The following is a 16,174-nucleotide window of genomic DNA, read 5'->3' as shown; positions in this document are numbered from 1 at the left end:
AAATCCAATATCTTATCTACCTCACAGGGTGTCTGTTGTGGGGAGGGGAAGGTAAAGGAGTTTGTGAGGCGCTCTGGGACTTTTCAAAGTGGAGGGTGGGATGTAAATCCAATATCTTCATCTACCTCACAGGGGGTCTGTTGTGGGGGAGGAAGGTAAAGGAGATTGTGAGCTGCTCTGAGACTCTTCGGAGTGGAGGGCGGGATATAAATCCAATATCTTCTTCTTCTCCTGATGCCGAGCCAGCCAGATCTGCATTCTTGTGCGCTTCTGCTCAAAAAATCCCTGCTTATATCTGAGACAGTCAAAGGCTTCTTGGAATGACTCAGTATTGTGAATTAATTGTCAGGAATTCGATGGAGCTGGTAACCTCCCTTTAATGTTTCTCCCCATTTCTCCAAAACAGCCTTTTCTCCAGCATAAAAAATTTCTGTTTTACACAGAGAGTAATTATAATGTGGAATTTGCTACCAGAGGAAATAGTGATAAACAACTTCAACAAGGGATTTGAGATTCAATGAAGGATAAGTTTATCAATGGCTACTAGCCATGGTGGCTGAGGGGAACCTCCACATAAAGAGGCACTAACCCTCTTAATGGAATGGCCTTGGGTCAGCCGCAGCTCTTGTAGGCGTTGTCCTTGAAAGGGCAGCTGCTGAAACAGCTCTCTTAGCCCCACCTACCTCACAGGATGTCTGTTGTGGGGGAGGAAGGTAATAGAGATTGTAGCCACTCTGAGATTCAGAATGTGGGGTGGGATATAAATCCAATCACTTCTTCTCTGAATATCAGAACCAGGTGGCGACATCAGGGGAAGGCCTCACAGCTTCTATGACCCATTGTTGGCCCTCCAGAAGAACTGGTTGAGCACTGCGTGAGACAGGATATTGGACTAGGTGGACTATTGGTCTGATCCAGCAAGGCTCTTCTAATGTTCTTAGGATGGCCTCAGCCTCTGTGTCCTGTTGTTGGCCCTCTAGAGGAACAGGTTGGCCATGATGTGAGACAGGAGGCTGGACTAGATGGCTGTTGGTCAGATCCAGCAGGGCTCTTCTGATGTTCTTAGCCCTGGAATTGCCTTGGCCAAGGCTTTTTTTTTTTGAGCAGGAATGCAAAGGAACGCAGGCACCAGGGGGTGTGGCCAAATATGCAAATAAGTTCCTGCTGGGCTTTTCCCACAAAAAAAGCCCTGGTCTTGGCTAATCACATTATCTTTCTTGGAAGGGAGGGAAATTTTAAACTTCAGCCATCTGTTACAATAGAAAACAGCAAAGGTCCACTAGCCCCTTAAAGACTAGCAAAATTTGGGGCAGGATACGAGCTTTCATGAGCCACTGTTCACTAATGGGCATGCCAAGGTGGAGCTATGGCTCAGTGGTAGAGCGTCTGCTTGGTATGCGGAAGATCCCAGGTTAATCTCCCATCGAAGGACCAGGTTGTAGGTGATGGTAAAGACCCCCACTTGAGACTTAGAAGAGCTGCTGCCAGTTTGAGTAGACAATACTGACTTTGATGGACCAAAGTTTTGATTCAGTAGAAAGCAGCTTCACATGTTCATGTGTAATACTAAGACAGGACTTTTTCTTATAGCAGGAACTCCTTTGCATATTAGGCCACACACTCCTGATGTAGCCAATCCTCCTGGAACTTACAGTAGGCCCTGTACCAAGAGCCCTGTAAGCTCCAGGAGGATTGGCTACCTCAGGGGTGTGTGGCCTAATATGCAAAGGAGTTCTTGCTACAAAAAAAAAGCCCTGATATTGGACCATATTAACTGGAGATGCTGGGGACTGAACCTGGGACCTTCTGCAGACCGAGCAGATGCTCTACCACTCAGCCACAGCTCCACCTTGGCATTCTTGACCATTAGGCCAAGGTGGCACTTCTGTGCTGCGTCCAAGACCCCTGAAGGATACCTCCCAGTCCATCTTGGTTGCACACCACTGAAAGCAGACAAAAAAAGAGTCCTAGGTGACGCGGTTCTTCCCGAATGGATCCGAACAGCTTGTGAACCATTACCATCTCCAAGTGTCAGCTAAGATTAGAAGAAACATCGACCAGAGAGGAAAACAAACAGCTTTTGTCTGGGCAGAAATGGATTTTTAGATCCTCCAGTAAACAAAATAACATGCTGGCTGGAGCGAACGACCCCTGCGATGATCCAGTTTGCCGAGATTTTTACTGGCAAGCTGCCATACTTATTTTCATTTATCTGCCTCAAAGCGCCATTTCAAAAAGTGCAAAAGCGTGTTGTTGATAGACTCGATTGTTTATAGCTGAATTGAGCATTTCAGAACAACATGCATTGTAATAAAGTGGGGAGGGGAGGGTGCCTCCAGATGCAGCTCCTTTGAAACCCTTTGTCGGGAAAAGAGGAAAAAGAAAAGCAAACGCCAGGAAAGACAAGCCATTTTCATTCCGTCTTAACCATTTTCATTCCGTCTTAGTAAGAGAGTCAGCTCCAAACCGACTGAAAGACAAGTAGGAAAGAAAGAGATGAAGCGCGGGAGGTCGATTTCCTCGCGAATTCACCCGCCAGGTACCTTGCACCCATATCGTGTTTATGGTACTGTATTTTTTATGGTATGCTTTGTTACCCAGCAGCGATTCGAACAGCAGTAAATCCGAAGCGTTCATCGCTCCGCGTGGGCCGGGGAGGGTTTTTATGGCCCGTTGCAACAAAGGGCTTGTTGATACAAAGAGTTGTCCTGGGACGGCGAGGCGATCGCCTTGGGTTGGCTTCCGGCTTCCGGCAGGCGGAGGGGGTTCGTCTCAGAGGCTGCGAGGGGTTCGGTAAGGGTCCCCGTAGGACCATAGATACCCAGGCTTCACCTTGAATGAAGGTCGCCCATGCAACTCTCACACAAAACTAAATTGCCAGCTAGGGTTGAGCAATCCCCAATTGGGGGCAGGCAATCCCCTAGTTTGGAGGCCCTCTCCCCACTTCAAGGTTATCAGAAAGCAGGAGAGGAGAGGGAAATGTCTTCTGGGTGTTCCATTATACCCTATGTAGACTGGTCCCCACGGGGTATTATGGAGAATTGATCTGCGGGTATCTGGGGCCCTGGGGGGCTGTTTTTTGAGGCAGGCACCAAATTTTCAGCATAGCATCCAGTGCCTCTCCTCAAAACACCCCCTATGTTTCAAAAAGATTGGACCAGGGGGTCCAATTCTATGAGCCCCCCCTAGCCGTCATTATTTCCAATAGAGGGAAGGCATTTAAAAGCAACATGGTCCCTTTAAATGTAATGGCCAGCACTCCCTTCGGAGTTCAAGCATGCTTGTCACAACCTTGCTCCTGGCTCCACCCACAAAGTCCCCAGATATTTCCCAAGTCAGATCAGGCAACCCCATCTCCAACACATAGCGAAAGCCATCTCACCGATCACGTCTCAATAGGAATTCTCCATGGCTTATTAGCATCACCTACTTATTAATATTGAAATACTTATTAACATTGAAATGGCAGTCCTGAGGATTACATAAGTGGTACCATGATGGGTCAGACCAGGGGTGGAATTCTAGCAGGAGCTCCTTTATGTATTAGGCTGCACATCCCTGATGTAGCCAATCGTCCAAGAGTTTACAAAAAAAAAGCCTTGTAAGCAGTTGGAGGATTGGCTACATCAGGAGTGTGTGGCCTAATATGCAAAGGAGCTCCTGCTAGAATTCGACCCCTGGGCCAGACAAATGGCCCATCTGGTCCATCTGGTTCAAGGCTTTTTTTTGTAGCAGGAACTCCTTTGCATGTTAGGCCACACGCCCCTGATGTAGCTAATCCTTCAAGAGCTTACTGTAGGTCCTGTATGAAGAGCCCCGTAAACTCTTGAAGGATTGGCTACATAAGAGGGGTGGCCTAATATGCAAAGGAGTTCCTGCTACAAAAAAAGCCTATATCTAGTTCATTGTCTTGTTTCACAGTCCTCAGCCAGGGTGAACAAACAGAACATAGAAGTCCAAGACCTTCCTTCCATGTTGCGTCCAAGCACTAGGATTCAGAGGTTTGCTACCTCTGAATCTGGAGGTCCCTGTTTGTCACTACTGCTAGTACTTGCAGATTGTCCTATCCTCTATGAATCCCAGTTTAAACCAGCTATGTTAAATGGCGATTACTACCAAAAATGGCAGATAATTCCACAATTTAATTCCTCATTGAATTATTGGTTCCCTTTTAGGTCAGGTCGCAGGAATATCTCCTCACCAGATCCCCACATTCAGCATCTGAAGATACTTTCACACTTCTCTTGGTGGGATTGTGCCTGGGTACATAATACTGCAGACCAGGGGTGGAATTCTAGCAGGAGCTCCTCTGCATATTAGGCCACACCTTGAGATGTAGCCAATCCCCCAAGAGCTTACAAGGCTCTTTTTGGTAAGCTCATGGAGGATTGGCTACATCAGGGGCGTGTGGCCTAATATGCAGAGGAGCTCCTGCTAGAATTCCACCCCTGACTGAGACCCCTGTGGCGCAGGGTGGTAAGCTGCAGTGCTGCAGTCCAAGCTCTACTCATGACCTGAATTCAATTCTACTGGAAGCTGGGTTCAGGTAGCTTGCTCAAGGTTGACTCAGCCTTCCAAGGTTGGTAAAACGAGTACCCAGCTTGCCTGGGGTAAAGTATATAGATCAGGGGTGGCCAATGGTAGTTCTCCAGATGTTTTTTGTCTTCAACTCCCATCAGCCCCAGCCAGCATGGCCAATGGCTGGGACTAATGGGAGCTGTAGGCAAAAAAAACATCTGGAGAGCTACCATTGGCCACCCCGAATATAGATGACTGGGGAAGGCAATGGCAAAGCACCCCGTAAAAAGTCTGCCAAGAAAACATCATGATGTGACGTCACTCCATGACCATACCAAGTGAAGAATATCGTAAGAATCAGCAGTGAGATGAAATAGGATTGTATGAAAGCTTGTGGAAGCGAAAACGAAACGTGGGACTGAAGTACTACCACATTGCGTATTATTTTCTGTGCCTTGCTGTACAGAAGTGTTTTTTGGAGCATTGTTCTCTACATGATAAATGCAAAAAAAAAAATACAGATAATTTGTTTCACATTACAAAGACACAAAAAGGATATAACTCTAACAGAAACATGGCGAACAGTACAGACATTACTACAATTCCAATTCCTGCTACAAAGCTATAACATGCATTCTTAATATAATACAATTATTGTCAAATAATCATCAAAAGCTCTTGAGCAAGGCTGTTCACTAGAACTAAAGTTCGAAAGGAGTAACGGTTGCCACTTGCTTAGCAGGGGATGTTGTGTGTTGCTGTTTTGTTTGGTCTGACGTAAACCCGCTATCTTATCCAGGATATAGCACTCCCAGAGTTTGTGGGCCCATATCTTTAATGATGGAGATGGTTTGGACTTCCAGGTAGAAGCTACTATGCGTTTCGCTGCTGTGAAAGTGACAGAGATAAATTCCTGCTGTGATTTCAGTAACGGATAGGCACCCCATAGGTTCAAATGAGCGCTATTCTTAATCTCATAAAATCATAGAGATGGAAAGGGAACTCCAGGGTCATCTAGTCCAATCCCCTTTACAATGCAGGAGATTTGCAAATACCTCCCGCCACACTCCCAGTGACCCCTGCTTCACATCCAGAAGATGGCAAAAAAACAAAATGCTCCAGGATCCCTGACAAAACTGGCCTGGAGACAAATTGCTGCCTGACCCCTCTGGGACTTCCCTTGTAAAGCAGGGGACCCCAACCCTTGGGCCATGGACCAGTACCAGTCTGTGGCCTGTTAGCAACTGGGCCATGAGTTGTATAATTATTTCATTATATATTACAGTTATAATAATAAGAAGAAGACACTGGATTTATATCCTGTCCTCCACTCCAAATCTCAGAGCGGCTCACAATCTCCTTTCTCTTCCTCCCCCACAACAGACACCCCGTGAGGTGGGTGGAGCTGAGAGAGCTCTGACAGAAGCTGCCCTTTCAAGGACAACTCTGCGAGAGCTGTGGTTAACTCAAGGCCATTCCAGCAGCTGCAAGTAGAGGAGTGGGGGAATCAAACCCGCTTCTCCCAGATAAGAGTCTACACACAAAATAAAGTACACAATTGTATAATCCCAAAACCATGCCTCCCCCACCCCCCCAATCCGTGGAAAAATTGTCATCCACAAAACCGGTCCCTGGGGCCGAAAAGGTTGGGGACCACTGTTATAAAGGAAGCATGGGATTTTTAAAAAGCCTTTCCTCATTTTTTTTTTTTTTTTGTAAAATAGGCCGAAACATCTCCTGAGATGAGCAGAGCCCATCCTGTTGACAGACTAAAAGCACAAGGGGGGTTACGAGAATCGGTTTTGTTCAGGTCTTGTGAAAGAGCTGCTACAGTCTAAGTGAAACCAGCGATGGAGAAACACCTGCGTAACCCTTCAAGGAAAACATCTTGTGCGGATACCGTAAGTCGGCCCATTATACCATGTACGTATGCAGCTCGTTCGACTCTCAAGAGGGTCCTCCATCTCTATGTCTTTTTCTTTTTACGTGCATGGTACATTTCATACTCTTAATGTTTTCCAGAAATTCAACGTGACAGAACCGGAGGTATCGCAATCTGGAACTCTTAACTTTAGCAAACGGGTGAGAATACTGGAATGCGCATGGTCCTTATTTAACTGCTTCACCGTCTTTCCCTATACACTGCTAGGCAGAGGCGCTCAGGATACATTATAGGCAACTAACATCTGGACGGAATATCTATTAGGACCATATGCTTTCCTCAGCGACAGCATCATGCTGTAGATTCGGGGGGGAAATCGAAACCGAATGGGGTTTTTAGAAATTTCCAAGGGTCAGAAACAAAGTGGTTTGGGGCCTTCCCAACTCCCACCGCTGGCTCTCCTGTCCCACCAAAGACTCGTCAGGCGGAGCTACCTCGTGGCTGAAGTTAAGCTGTTTCTCATTTGAAAATTCAGAACTTCGCCACGGCTCTAAACAGATGCATCCCAAAGAGGTTTTCTCCTGGGAGCGCCTTGCCCAACACAGTGAGCTAAATATTTCGATCTTCTAAATGAAAGCCAGGCAAGACTCGAGCTGGCTTTTGACTTCCGCGACTGGCTAACTTAAGAACTGTGCTCTCGATAATAGTGTGATAAATTCCAGTTTTCTCCCAGGAGAATTCCTTTGGTTTACAGTTGTGAGGTCTATGCATGCCCTTGAATGGATCGGCATGGGAACATGCAGCTTATATAAACAGAAGCAAGCATTTAAATGCCAGCAAAGGCTCTCAAGGTTGCTGATTGAATACAGTTCCAATTCTTTTGCTACCGAGGAATGAATGCACATCACAGAGAACTGAGAAATGTTCCGGTTGCACTATACCATATGAAAAGGACCTTTTATTATTCTAGCTGTAAGAAAGAAGCAGACTCTCACAATTCCACAATTGTCTCTCTGCACAAAAGCGAAGAAGGTTTGCTTGCAATGTTTGGGAAGACGTCAGCTTCGTGCAACTAATGCCGGTCACAGCACCGCACAGAATACGTAAAGGAGACCTTGTGAAAGTTTGCTTTTCCCAGTGCATCACCTTTCATTGATCAGGGACGGTGTTAACTGGTCGGCATGGCAGGGTATCTAGCAAGGGCCATGACTGGGAAGAGGATGCACAATTGGCCAGAGATGCTTGTCCCACCTGTTCCCACAAGGAATAGATCAAAGCAAAACCACTGTGCAAACACAAAGTGAATCAACAATGATAGAATAAAGTGTCCAAATAATTTATACAGATACCCCAAATACACAGGAAGTATTTTTCACGAGGGGATGGATTCCACAATAATTTTCAAGAAGATTCCATGGAGAATGCAAAAGGTCCGTTCAAAAGGCTTCTCCTGGAAATTCAATCACAGTCAATTTCACAAGGTGTGGTTGATCCAATCCAAGCTTCATCCAAGAGCTATCCTGTAAACTCACAACGATGACGTCAAACTAAGACATATTCCGTTTCCAAAAGGCACAAGCATTGTTGTGAGTTTACAGGATGGCTCTTGGAAGAAGCTTGTTTGCGAAACGTGGTATATAAAGTCGACGAACACGTAAAGGGAACTTTGTAGCTTTGGAGCCTTCGTTTTGGGAGATTGGATCAACCACACCTTGTGAAATTGACTGCGATTGAATTTCCGGGGGAAGCCTTTTGAATGGACCTTTTGCATTCTCCATGGAACCTTCTTGAAAAGTATTGTGGAATTCATCCCCTCATGAAAAATACTTCCTGTGTATTTGGGGTATCTGTATAAATTATTTGGACACTTTATTCTATCATTGTTGATTCATTTTGTGTTTGCACAGTGGTTTTGCTTTGATCTATTTACCGTGTAGTCACTTTGTTTCCTGTCCCACAAGGAATAGGGCATTGCCCTAGAGGGCCCTGCAATGTTGGAGGGGCCTCTGAGGCACTCTCCCATGTGATGCTGAGAGAGAGAGAGAATCGATACCCGAAGGGAACGAACTGCGAGGCTTTGGGATTCTTCAGTGGGCTTTGAGTTTCTGCATATTAAGCTGATGTAAACACTGTATAAGAGAGCCCCTGTGTAGGAGGCACCTTATCACAAAAAGACTGCTGTGAAAACATCGTGATGTAATGTCACCCGATAGTTGGTAATGATCAGGCCTCGGATTCAGCGGGAGCTCACAGGAGCACAGCTCCTGAACCTTTCTGAGAGATCCATCTCCTCCTTCCCACCTACCTTGTGCATTGAATAGTAGGTGCAGCTGCATAACAATCCCTGGTGAGCTCCACCACCTATTTTTCTACAAAACGACCCCTGGTAATGACTGCACAGGGGACTACCTTTACCTTTACTTATCAAATTATGATAGAGATCTGTTGAATTACGCATGATGTAGAGAAAGTGGGAGCAGCCCTGTGGCGCAGAGTGATAAAGCTGCAGTCCTGCAGCCCAAGCTCTCTGCTCATCACCTGAGTTCTATCCCAGTGGAAGCTGGTTTCAGGTAGTCGGCTCAAGGTTGACTTGGCCTTCCAGCCTTCCGAGGTTGGTCAAATGAGTACCCAGCTTGCTGGGGGGGGGGGGGGGGGCGGGGGATGTAGACGACTGGGGAAGGCAATGGCAAACCACCCCGTAAAACAAGTCTGCCATGAAAACGTCGTGATGCAACATCACCCCAGAGTCGAAAATGACTGGTGCTTGCACAGGGGACTACCTTTACCTTTTTAAACACTGTACACTCATGTATTTGTACATGTGGATGTTCTTGTTTCGAGTCTGCATATAGAATGTTATGAAACTGCTAACTATACAACTTACACATAACAGTCTTACGTCTCAAAGGCACTGTGCTGAAAAATGGGATCCATTGGCCATGAACCATCTTGTTTGTATTTTTTTGCCCTGTGTATGTGTGTGTGCAAGTCTGGAAATCATGGCAACTTCTGGAGAACCCTAAATGGAGGATGTTCAGAGAAGTGGCTTGATACAGCCTGCCTCTGCCTCCTAGTCCTGGTATTCCAAGTGGATCTCCCATCCAAGTACTTGCCAGGGTTGGCCCTGCTTAGCTTCCGAGATCTGATGAGATTGGGCTTGCCTGAGCTATCCAGGTCAGAGCGATGAGCTATCAACAGGGCCTTTTCTGTTTAAAAAGTTCAGCAGGAACTTATTTGCATATTAGGCCACACCCCCTGGTGTTACCATTGTTTCACACCGAGCTTTTTTTGTAGAAAAAGCTCAGCAGGAACTCACTCGCATATTAGGCCACACCCACTGACATCACCATTGTTTCACACAGGGCTTTTTGTAGAAAAGGGAACTCATCTGCATATTAGGCCACACCCTCTGATGCCAAGCCAGCCAGAACTGCATTCCTGTGCGTTCCTGCTCACAAAACAACACAGTACCGTGTTGTGTTGCTGTTTTAATTGTATTTTATTGGTTTTGACTGTTTTTTCCTGAATGTAATCCGCCCTGAGCCCGCCTGGGAAAGGCCGGAATATACATTTACCAAAATAAATAAAATAAAAAGCCCTGGCTATCATTAAGCGATTATTTCTGATATTCCTATTGAGCACTCCCTAGTAAATTTAGAGGTATACCAGAATTCCCTGGAATGTAATTTGAAACCGCTGATAAACTAAACATGTATGTATGTGTAAAATGGCATCAACTGAGCCAACTTAGGACAATCCCATGGGGTTTCGAAGGCAAGAGACAGAGGTGTGCTACTCTGTGTAGCAACCCTGGACTTCCTTGGTTTCTCATCCAAGTGCTAACCAGGGCCAACCTTTTTTACTTTCCAAAATCTGATGTAATTGGGCTAGTCAAGGCTATCCAGGTCAGGGCGATGTACTGAAGAGAAAGGATTAATTCTTTCCAGGGCTTTTTTTGTAGCGGGAACTCCTTTGCATATTAGGCCACACACTCCTGATGTAGACAATCCTCCAAGAGTCTACAGAGCTCTTAGTACAGGGCCTACTGTAAGCTCCAGGAGGATAGGCTACATCAGGGGGTTGTAGCCTAATATGCAAAGGAGTTCCTGCTACAAAAAAAGCCCGGATTCTTTCAATAGATAAGGCTGTAGAGTTATATCAGAAAGATCAGTATATGAGGGATACTATTCCACATGGCATTGGAACTATGTCACAGAAATTGTGAATAGGTAGGCAACAGTGTTCTCGCTAAGCTGAGTGTGAGCTAGCTCACAGTTTTTTTAGCCTCTGACACACACATTTTTGTCTTCGCTCAGGAAAAATGGCCCCAAACCCAACGAATTTGTGCATATAACTTTAATGCCAGCAGCTCCCAAAGAAGAATTTTCGCTCACAAGACTCCACAGCTTAGATGGAGCTTCGGTAGGCAACTGTGTTCTTACTAATTTTATGTATTATGTGCACTGGAAATAGAATTGGGAGACGCTGACGTCTTCATACAACAATCCAGTAATTGAACCGACCCGGCTAACTTGTGAATTGTGCTCTGGGTCATAGTGGCTTAAATATTTCCCCTCTAGGAGTCCTAAAAATTTTATTTAATCAGAAGGATTTTCACTTCTCCTGATGAGGGGGACTGGTTATGAAGCATAGGCTCAGCAATGAAAAGTCCGTAATTCACTTCCCCGAGTCAGCTCCTCATCCTGCGTAGTCACTTATTAAATTAAATTCCAGCTGTTGCCTGCTATTCATTCTCTCTCCCGCTCTTGCCCTTTCCTTCCTAAACATCCCCGGTAGCAGCCGCAGAGGTAATAAACAAGGTCTGGCCATTTAACGTTGATTTCAAGTGACTCATTTATTAAATATTTTATGTAGAAAAATAGTAAGTCGATACCGATTAGAGTGATCAGGTAAAGTGGGAAGAATAACAACAAGGGATAGGCACAGCGGTGGAGGAGGCCTGTTTTGCCCTTCACCTTTTTGATTCCAAAGCATTCCGGGTGATTGACAGAGCTGTTTCTACACCCCCATATTATCCTCACAACAACATATTATCCTCTTTTTTTTGAGCAGGAACACACAGGAACGGAGTTCCGGCTGACTTAGTGCCAGGGGGTGTGGCCTAATATGCAAATGAGTCTGCTGGGCTTTTCCTACAAAAAAACCTTGTGTGAAACAATGGTGCTGTCAGGGGGTGTGGCCTAATATGCAAATTAGTTCCTGCTGGGCCTCTTCTTTTAAAAAGCCCTGTGTGAAACAATGGTGGCGTCAGGGGATGTGGCCTAATATGCAAATTAGTTCCTGCTCAGCTTCCCCCCAAAAAAGCCTCATGTGAAACAATGGTGATGTCAGGGGGTGTGGCCTAATATGCAAATGAGTTCCTGCTGAACTTTTTTTCTACCAAAAAAGCCCTGACAACAACTATGTGAAGCAGGGGGTTTTTTTGTAGCAGGAACTCCTTTGCATATTAGGCCACACACCTCTGATGTAGCCAAGAGCTACACGGCTATTCATATAGGGCCTACTGTAAGCTCCAGGAGGATTGGCTACATCATGGGGGTGTAGTCTAATATGCATAGTAATTCCTGCTACAACAAAAACCCCGAAAGTAAATGAGGGTGAGAGAGTGATCAAGGTCGCCCAGTGACTTTCTCAAGTCAGCGGGAATGGGGCCCCAGGTCTCCCAAGACTTGGTCTGACACGTCAGCCCCTAAGTCACATTTGTACTCCAATTAGATCAAAGTGGGGTAGGCTACAAATTTATGGATATACATGCTGTCAGGTTGCAACCAAATTATGGCGAGCCCAACAAAGGGGCTTTCAAGGACAGCAAGAAGTAAGAATTCCAAGCTCTTGGAGGATTGGCTACATCAGGGGTGTGTGGCCTAATATGCAAAGGAGCTCCTGCTAGAATTCCAAGCTCTTGGAGGATTGGCTACATCAGGGGTGTGTGGCCTAGTATGCAAAGGAGCTCCTGCTAGAATTCCACCCCTGACCATGAGAAAGAGCTTTGATCCCAGAGGTCCTTCTTTCATGCTTTGCTTCTGAAAAGAACTCACTAGGCAAGCCGCTGTCTTTCAGCATCCCATCTACAGCCCAATTTACAGAGCTGTTGCAGCGGTTCCAACTTGTGCGTCATGACAAGTGCCGAACAGCGTCTTGCCAACCTTTTTCCAGAACTGCTCAGTCCATGGACTTTGAAGATGCCGTGTAAACCTTGGCTTGGCTGCCATCCTGTTTACAGGTATCCTCTGGAGGTAGTGATGCCTGAAAACACATCTTTCTTACAGGCAAGGAATGCTACTAAAGGGAAACCCGAGCGTTGATCTGAAGCCCAAGCACTGCGGGAAATTAGCTTTTCTTTCCCATCTAGATAGAACACAGCCACAATGGCCAGCTGCCCCACGGTCTCAGAAAGGGGGGAAGGATACCGGCCAATCACCTTCCAAGCATGAAGATAGCATCTGCAAACCGGTAGCAAAACCTTTGCAACAAAAGCATTAGGAGCTTGGAGGTGTCCATGGAATCTTGAAGAGAATTCCATTTTGTTATTTTTTCTATTCCTGTTTACGTTTCAGTGTAACGTTTTAAAGGCTGGGAGAGCGGATCCAACTCTAAGACTCTGGGGGTACAGCTGGATAGAAATCAAAGAAAACCCAATGGAAACAGCCTCTCTGATCAAGAACCTCTGTGCAAACCAAACTAAGGAAGGGTTCAGAGATTGGGAAATTATTGCAGCCCAGCCGGCAATACTTCTTTATTGAATGACCAATTAAAATGTGGGATTCACTGAACACAAGAACATAAGAGAAGCCATGTTGGATCAGGCCAATGGCCCATCCAGTCCAACACTCTGTGTCACACAGTGGCCACAATACACACACACACTCACTGTGGCTAATAGCCACTGATGGACCTCTGCTGCATATTTTTATCTAACCCCTCTTGAAGCTGGCTATGCTTGTAGCTGCTACCACCTCCTGTGGCAGTGAATTCCACATGTTAACCACCCTTTGGGTGAAGAAGTACTTACTTTTATCTGTTTTAACCTGACTGCTCAGCAATTTCATTGAATGCCCACGAGTTCTTGTGTTGTGAGAAAGGGAGAAAAGGACTTCTTTCTCTACTTTCTCCATCCCATGCATTATCTTGTAAACCTCTATCATGTCACCCCGCACCCCGATTCTAACTGAGAGTGGATGTAGTAATGGCAGCAGTCACAGGCCTCTTTTTCTAGCAGCAGCTCCTCTGCATATTAGGCCACACCCCCACGATGTAGCCAATCTTCCTGGAGCTTACAGTGGGCCCTGTACTAAGAGCCCCGTAAGCGCTTGGAGGATTGGCTACATCAGGGGGCATGGCCTAATATGCAGAGGAGCTCCAGCTAGAAAAAGAGTCCTGAAGGCATAGGGTATTAGACAGATTGATGGAGAAGAGGTCTATCAGTGGCACTAGCAGGCTTCCTCAGGAGGTGGTGGGCTCTCCTTCCTTGGAGGTTTTTAAACAGAGGCTAGATGGCCATCTGACAGCAATGAAGATCCTGTGAATTTAAGGGGAGGTATTTGTGAGTTCCCTGCATTGTGCAGGGGGTTGGACTAGATGACCCTGGGGGAGTCCCTTCCAACTCTATGATTCTAGCTATGATGACTAAAGTAAACTTCCATATTCAGAGGCAGTCAAGCCCTGAATACCAGTGTGAGGAGGCAATATCACGGGAAGGCCTTGGCCTTTATGCCCTTTTGTAGGTTCTCCAGAGTAACCAATTGATGATTATGTGAGGCAAGATGTGAGGTTTGATCATGGACCACTAGGCTGATCCAACAGAGCTCTTCTGATGTTCTTCCATCCTTATGCAGAGTTTTTTGCAGAAAAAACCCAGCAGGAACTCATTTGCATATTAGGCCACACACCCCTGGTGGCAACATTGTTTCACACAGGGCTTTTTTGTAGGAAAAGCCCAGCAGGAACTCATTTGCATATTGGTCTACATACCCCTGGCACCGAGCCAGCCTGAACTCCATTCCCGTGCGTTCCTGCTCTAAAAAAAAGCCCTGTTCTTATGACTAACTTGTAATAACCAGGTTGGATGCAGCTAGTTTTTTCACTCAGTTTCTTTTCTTCTAAAATCTTTGTCCCTCGTGGCTTTTGTCCATGTAGCTCCCATGATCCCCAGTACAACTTTTTGGGGTAGTCAAAATGGACCCTTCCCTCCCTTTTTTCCAGTGGAAAAGCTCGTTGGAACCAATCCACCATTTCTCATTCTGCCTCAAGCTGGACTCTGGAGTGGTGACAGATGCTTGTGTGTCATGTGCCATCAAGTAACTTTTGACCTATGATGACCCTATGAATTGAGGACCTCCCAACTATCCTACCATGAACAGTCTTGCTCAGGTCTTGTCAAGTGAAGGTTATGTCTTCATAAGAACAGAAGAGTAGCCAGGGCCTTTTTGTTGCTGAAAAAGCCTAGCAGGAACTAATTTGCAAATTAGGCCACACTCCCTGAATCAAGCCTGCTGGAACTGCATTCCTGTGCGTTCCTGCTCAAAAAAAGCCCTGAGAGTAGCCATGTTGGATCAGGTCAGTGGCCCATCCAGTCCAACACTCTGTGTCACACAGTGGCCAAAAAAACCCAGGTGCCATCAGGAGGTTCATCAGTGGGGCCAGGACACCAGAAGCCCTACCACTGTGCCACCCCCAAGCACCAAGAAGACAGAGCATCACTGCCCCATCCATAAGAACATAAAAGAAGCCATGTTGGATCAGGCCAATGGCCCATCCAGTCCAACACTCTGTCACACAGTGGCCAAAAAACCCAGGTGCCATCAGGACGGTGACTCAATGGTAGAGCATCTGCTTGGAAAGCAGAAGGTCCCAGGTTCAATCCCCGGCATCTCCCAAAAAGGGTTCAGGCAAATAGGTGTGAAAAACCTCAGCTTGAGACCCTGGAGAGCCGCTGCCAGTCTGAGAAGACAATACTGACTTTGATGGACCCAGGGTCTGATTCAGTATAAGGCAGCTTCATATGTTCATCAAGTCAGGAGGTCCATCAGTGGGCCAGGACACCAGAAGCCCTCTCACTGTGCCCCCCCCCCCCAAGCACCAAGAAGACAGAGCATCACTGCCCCATCCATAAGAACATAAAAGAAGACATGTTGGATCAGGCCAATGGCCCATCCAGTCCAACACTCTGTCACACAGTGGCCAAAAAACCCAGGTGCCATCAGGAGGTCCATCAGTGGGGCCAGGACACCAGAAGCATTCTCACTGTGCCCCCCCCCCCAGCACCAAGAAGACAGAGCATCACTGCCCCATCCGTAAGAACATAAGAGAAGCCATGTTGGATCAGGCCAATGGCCCATCCAGTCCAACACTCTGTGTCACACAGTGACCCCCCCCCCCAAAAAAACAGGTGCCATCAGGAGGTCTATCAGTGGGGCCAGGACACTAGAAGCCCTCCCACTGTACCCCACCCCCCATTAGAAATAAAGGTGCTTAACTTTGGATGGATCATGCTTCGTAATACTTTCCCCCTTTTGTTTAATAGCAGAATGTTGAACGGGTTCCTCCCCACTCCCCTCTGCTATAAATCTGATTTATGTGGTTTTATAGTGGCAAATTATTCTGTCAATACGGTTTTAAACCCACGGCAAAATAATACACTCAGCAAGAAAATAAACTTCCAGAGAGATGGTTAAATGGAAAAAATAGCCTAAACCTTTCTTTTTACAGTTTGTAAAAAAACAAAAAGAAGAAGGGGGGGGGGAAGGCTTTATA

Source organism: Heteronotia binoei, chromosome 16, assembly GCF_032191835.1.
Source record: "Heteronotia binoei isolate CCM8104 ecotype False Entrance Well chromosome 16, APGP_CSIRO_Hbin_v1, whole genome shotgun sequence".
In the NCBI taxonomy this organism is placed as follows: domain Eukaryota; kingdom Metazoa; phylum Chordata; class Lepidosauria; order Squamata; family Gekkonidae; genus Heteronotia; species Heteronotia binoei.
This window is presented reverse-complemented; position numbering follows the sequence as displayed.